Source organism: Triticum urartu, chromosome 7, assembly GCF_003073215.2.
Source record: "Triticum urartu cultivar G1812 chromosome 7, Tu2.1, whole genome shotgun sequence".
Taxonomy (NCBI): Eukaryota; Viridiplantae; Streptophyta; class Magnoliopsida; order Poales; family Poaceae; genus Triticum; species Triticum urartu.
Window position 1 is genome coordinate 323,978,755 of NC_053028.1, and position 7,052 is coordinate 323,985,806.

The following is a 7,052-nucleotide window of genomic DNA, read 5'->3' on the forward strand; positions in this document are numbered from 1 at the left end:
GGTTACAAGACATCTCGACAATGGTAAAAATAAACCAGCAAAGCCACCCGAATGTGCCGACAAATCCCGATAGGAGCTGCACATATCTCGTTCTCAGGGCACACCGGATTGTCCAAACTTCCGGTAGGCCAGCCCAGAGTTGCCCCTGGTGGCCACCGGCGGCTGACAGGTTGGACCAACACTCAGAGGAGCACTGGCCCGGGGGTTTAAATAAAGATGACCCTTGAGTCCGCGGAACCCAAGGGAAAACGAGGCTAGGTGGTGAATGGTAAAACCAAGTTTGGGCCACGCTGGAGGAGTTTTATTCAAGGCGAACTGTCAAGGGGTTCCCATTATAACCCAACCGTGTAAGGAACGCAAAATCAAGGAACATAACACCGGTATGACGGAAACTAGGGCGGCAAGAGTGGAACAAAACACCAGGCATAAGGCCGAGCCTTCCACCCTTTACCAAGTATATAGGTGCATTAAGATAGACAAGATATAATAATGATATCCCAACAAATAAACATGTTCCAACAAGGAACAACTCCAATGTTCACCTGCAACTAGCAACGCTATAAGAGGGGCTGAGCAAAGCGGTAACATAGCCAAACAATGGTTTGCTAGGACAAGGTGGGCTAGAGGTTTGACATGGCAATATGGGAGGCATGATAAGAAAGTGGTAGGTATCGCAACATAGGCATAGCAATAGAGCGAGCATCTAGCAAGCAAAGATAGAAGTGATTTTGAGGGTATGGTCATCTTGCTTGCAAAGTTCTCCGAGTTGACTTGATCCTGGTAAACGTACTCAACGGGATCCTCGATCACGTACTCGTCTCCCTGCTCTACCCAAAACAAGAACACAAGCAAAGGGAGACACAATCAACCACGTGCAATGCACAAACAACATGATGCAAAACATGTCATGAGATGCGGGTGCGGTATGCTGTGCATATGCATGATTTGGAAAGGAATGATTGAACCTGGCCTCATCATGGAAATCCAAGAGTGCCACTGGAAAGAGGAGTTGATTTCGGTTGAAATCGATATAAAGATCACCGGAATCGGATGCACGGTTTGCAAATGACAAGCAAAACAAATATGGCACCGGTCTGCGATTAACAGCACAAAGCCATCTAAATGCACCAAGAACAACAATCTACAGCACTCTAACATAGCAACAAAATACATGGCAGGGATCCACTCATGATGCTTGACAAAATATGAACACTGAGCTATGGCTAATTCACTCAATAACAGGTTCAAACAAGCATGGCAAAAGTGCAAAAGATTACAGGTTACAGACTTAGTGAAAATAACAACAAGTCAGAGATTTAACATCAGGAAGCAATGTTTAGAGCAAGATAATTACATGCTACAGGAAACTATCATGGCAAAGCAAGGCATGGCATGAATCTAATCAAAGCATACAACAAAAGTCCTTTCCTGACCATAAGCCAAAAGGGATCAGAAAATACAATGGCATCCATGTGAACATAGAAATTATCGTTAACAGATTCAGACTTAGCAGATAACTGGAACATGGCAAGACAGATATTAAGTAGGCATGTTTACGAGCTCGATGCACTCACCATAAGGCATTGCATGATAAACTAAGCATACACCCAGCAAGTAGACATGGCATAGAAGCTATACATGGCAAGAACAATAACATAGCATGCATGGATCAACTATAACAAGCTCGGCAAAAATGCTTAACATGAAAACATTTTGCCAGGAACATTTTATAGCAAAAGTAGAGCTCGATTGACTCAAGCTAGGGTGCTCCATAATTTCAAACAAAGACATGGATGGATAGAGAAGAACAATATCTAAAAAACATCCTTACTGATCATGCTCAAAAGAGGCATGGATCACTCGGTAGAAATATGAATACATGGCATAAAAATATTAACAGGACGCAGACTAAGGCATAGCCTAGTGGTGGGAAGGGGCTGATGCCTTCCCACCCACCCAGGTTCAAGGCATGGTACTTGCAATTTGGGTTTGTTGCACCATTTATACTGTAGGGGGTTCCCTTACAGTCTTTCTGTCAAAAAAAATATTAACAGGACAAAGACTTAGAATATTTCTAAGTCCCTGAAATCAGCAACATTACTAGGGATACTTTGCATGCTTGTGCTAGTCACCACAGAGATCACAAAAATACATGGCATACACCCCTGTAAAGATGGCATGGCATACTACAAATCACATGTAGAGCTCAAGATCATAGCATGCACACATAAATCATGGCAAAAATGACAAAAGTGCATTTGCCGATATGAATCTGAAACTAACATCACATAGCCCTCTTCCAACAGCATTTAGGGCATCAAGATGAGCTCAAATGAACATGATGCAATGAGAAGAAATGAAGTACTCGTCGAGACGAACATTTCGATATGCTACACGCACGAATCGGAGTAACGGCGATGAAGTTATGACATGTCAAAATATGCAAAAGTTACTGAGAATTAGGGTTAGAGTCAACCCCAGATCTAGATCCAGATTGGGATCTCGCCGGAGCACTGTTCACCGGAGGCGTCGAGGTCGCCGGACTTGGACAAGGTCGCCGCAGGAGGGCCGCGGGGAGGCTCGCCGGACTTGGACGAGGTCGCCGGAGGAGGACGGACGTGGCGCGGCCGGTGAGGAGGCACGGGGCGGCGCGGTAGGTGAGCTCGTCGGAGCCTCGGGCGAAGTGCGGCGGCGGTCGCCGGCGCGGTTGGCGGCGAGGCGGCGGAGTCGGCGAGCGGGTCGGGCGGCAGAGACGAGGACAGGCGGCGGGGCGCGACGGGCTTGCGGGGGCCCGATCCGGGCTCCCAGAGCCGCGGCGGCGGCGGGCGCCGGTGCTGCCACGTGGCGGCCGGTGAGTGGAGGAGGCGGGGTGTCCGGCTAGGGCGGACGTTGTCCGGCGGCGGCGCGAGCGGAATTTTAGGGTTAGGGGGAGAGGAGACCCGGAATTTCAGGGAGGAGGCCTATATATAGAGGTAGAGGGAGCTAGGAGGCTCCAAATTGAGCACGGTTTGCGGCCACGCGATCGTGATCGAACGGCCTAGGTGATGGAAGGAATTTAGGTGGGTTTTGGGCCACTTTGGAGATGTGTTGGGCTGCAACACACACGAGGCCTTTTCGGTCCCTCGGTTAACCGTTGGAGTATCAAACGAAGTCCAAATGGCACGAAACTTGACAGGCGGTCTACCTGTAGTAAACCAAGGCCGCATGGCAAGTCTCGGTCCAATCCGAGAATCTTTAGAACCCACACACGAAAAGAGGTAGAAAGGGACACCGGAGTACATAGGAGCGCCGAAATGCAAAACGGACAACGGGGAAAATGCTCGGATGCATGAGACGAACACGTATGTAAATGCAATGCACGTGATGACATGATATGAGATGCATGACAAAGGCAAAACAACACGAAGACAAAAACCCGACAACGAGGAAATATCATAACTTAGTGCCGAAAATGGCAAGAGTTGGAATACAAATATGGCAGGTTACATACAGGGTGTTACAAAGACAACCCCAAATGCTAGATCCCTGATCGCCCCAACTGGGCTCCTCTACTGATCATCCGAAAAAGAAACATAGTAACGACCCGAATCCTCGTCGGACTCCCACTTGAGTTTGGTAGCATCCCCTGCACTGGCATCATCGGCACCTGCATCTGTTTGAAGTATCTGTGAGTCATGGGGACTCAGCAATCTCACACCCTCGCGATCAAGACTATTTAAGCTTAAAGGTAGGAAAAGGGGTAGTGAGGTGGAGCTGCAGCAAGCACTAGCATATATGGTGGCTAACTTACACAAAAGAGAGCAAGAAGAGAAGCAAAGCACAGTCGAGAAGCTAATAATGGTCAGGAAGTGATCCTGAAGCTACTTACGTTCAAGCATAACACGAGACCGTGTTCTCTTCTCGGACTCCGCCAAAAAGAGACCATCACGGCTACATGCGATTGATTCATTTTAAATTAAGTGACAAGTTCTCTACAACCGGATATTAACAAATTCCCATCTTCCCATAACCGCGGGCACAGCTTTCGAAAGTTCAAACCATGCAGGGGTGTCCCAACTTAGCCCATCACAAGCTCTCACGGTCAACGAAGTATATTCCTTCTCCCAGGAAGACCCGATCAGACTCGGAATCCCGGTTACAAGACATTTCGACAATGGTAAAACAAGACTAGCAAAGCCTCCCGAATGTGCCGACAAATCCCGATAGGAGGTGCACATATCTTGTTCTGAGGGCACACCGGATGAGCCATATGTTGGGTTGGCATAGACCCCAGTTGCCCAGGGGGTGCCGGTCATCGCTCAGGTTGGACCAACACTTAGAGAAGTACTGGCCCGGGGATTAAAAATAAAGATGACCCTTGAGTCCGCGAAACCCAAGGGAAAAAGGCTTAGGTGGCAAATGGTAAAATCAAGGTTGGGCCTTGCTGGAGGAGTTTTATTCAAGGTCTTCACCTGCAACTAGCAACGCTATAAGAGGGGCTGAGCAAAGCGGTAACATAGCCAAACAACGGTTTGCGAGGAAAGGTGGGTTAGAGGCTTGACATGGAAATATGGGAGGCATGATATAGCAAGTGGTAGGTATCGCGGCATAGCAATAGAGCGAACAACTAGCAAGCAAATATAGAAGTGATTTCGAGGGTATGGTCATCTTGCGTGCAAAGTTCTCAGAGTTGACGAAAGCTTGATCCTCGTAAGCGTAGTCAACAGGTTCCTTGATCACGTACTCATCTCCCGGATCTACCCAAAGCAAGAACACAAGAAAAGGAACAACAATAAATCACGGTGCAATGTGCAAGCAACATGATGAAAAACATGGCATGATATGCGAGATGTGATATGCAATGCATATGTGTGCTCCAGAAGGAAAAGATTGATCAAGGAATCAACTTGGCAAACCAAATGTGCCACTGGAAAGATGAGATGCACGGTTTGCAAATGGCAAGCAAAACAATAATGGCACAGTTCTGCGATTAACAGCACGATGCCATCTAGAATGCAACAAGAAACTAAGGTACTGCACTCCAACATAACAACAAATCACATGGCAGTGATATACTCAAGATGCTTGACAAAAGATGAACACTGAGCTACGGCTAAATCATACAAGAGCAGGTTCAAACAAACATGGCAAAAGTGCAAAAGATATCAGCTTCACAGACTTGGTGAAATATACTAACATGCCAGGAATAACATCATGAAGCAATGTTTAGAGCAAGCAAACAACATGCTAAAGGAACATATCATAGCAAAAAAAAGTCACTGCACTAATCTACTCGAATCATATAACAAAATTCCCTTACTGATCATGAGCCAAAAAGGCATAGAAAATATGATGGCACCCATGTAAACATAGCAAGTTTCGTTAACAGATTCAGACTTAGCAGAAAACTGAGCATGGCATAAACAGAATTATGAAGGCATCTTTGCGAGCTCGATTCACTCACCACAAGGCATTGCATGACAAGATAAGCATACTTCCAGCAAGAAGACATTATCATAAGGCTAACCATGGCAAGAACAAGATTATAGCATGCTTGGATCAACTACAAAAACCATGGCAAAATTGATCAAGATGTAAGCAATCTGCCAAGAACATTTTATAGCAAAAGTAGAGCAAGACTAAGACATGCTAGGGTACTCCATAATTGCAAACAGGGGCATGGATGGATAGAGCACAACCATATGTCCAAATCATACTTACTTAAGATACTCAAAACAAGCATGGATCTCATTGTAGCATCATGGATACATGGCATAAAAAATAACAGCAGAGCAAGGACTTGGCAAAATCCAAAGTCCCTGAAATCAGCAATATCACGAAGGCTACTTTGCATGCTTGTGCTAGTCACCACAATGATCACAAAAATACCTGTCAAGCCCCTCTGTAAAGATGGCATGGCATAGACCAAAACACATGTAGAGCTCATGCCCATATGCAGCACACAACAAATGTAGCAAAAATGACAAATCCTCATACTTTGATAAGAATCAGCACCTAACAATTTATAGCACTCTTGCATCAGTGATTTGGGCATCAAGATGGACTCAAACAGGCATGTCACAATGGAACAAAACGAAGAGCACATCAAGATGAATATTTTGATATATCCTGCATGCAAAACGGATCTACGGATGAGGAGTTATGGCATGTTGAACAGGGCTCCAGAGAGTAAATATTTTGGGACTTAGTGAAAAGAACGGGGTCAACCTCCGGTCCAGATCTAGGGTTGACTTGCACGAGGATCGAGGTTTGCCGGGATCTTTGCCAGATCCTCGCCGGAGAACGTCGAGGTGGCCGTAGAGGAGGTGGACCCGGGGCGGAGGAGACCGGATCCGCGTCGGCGACGAGGCGCTCGGGGCGGCGCGGCGGAGGCGGCGTCGGGGCGAGGCTGCGGTGGCCGGCGGTGCGGCGGGGCAGGCGAGGTCGAGCGACGAAGGCTCGCCGGCGAAGGAGGCAGCGGGTGCGCGCGGTCGGCGGTGGGGCAGGCGCGGGTGGCGGCGAACGGGAGCGGGCGGCGGCTACCGCGGGCTCGGGCGGGCCCACGACGGGCCTGGTGGGCCGCGGCGGTGGGTGGCGGCGGAGGCGACAGGTGGCGAGGCCCGATTGGCCGCAGGCGGCGGCGGACCCTGTCCGGCGAGGCCGGACGTGTCCGGTGGCGGCGGGAGGAGCTAGACTAGGGTTTGGACCCGAAAAATTCGGAGGGGATCACATATATATAGGTAGGAGGAGTTAGGAGTGTCCAAATGGGGTGTAGTTTTGGGCCACGCGATCATGATCTGACGACGGAGGACATGGGAGTGGTTTGGAAGGGTTATTGGGCCGTTTTGGAGGGGTGTTGGGCTGCAACACACACGAGGCCTTTATGGTTCCTCCGTTAACTGTTGGAGCATCAAACGGACTCCAAATGGCACGAAATTTGACAGGCGGTATACCGGTGGTGTACGAAGGCCACTTGGAAAATCTCGGTCCATTCCGAGAACGTTTAACACCCGCTCATGAAAAGAGACAAAAGGGGACGCCGGTGCACGTAGGAGTGTCGGATTGCAAAACGG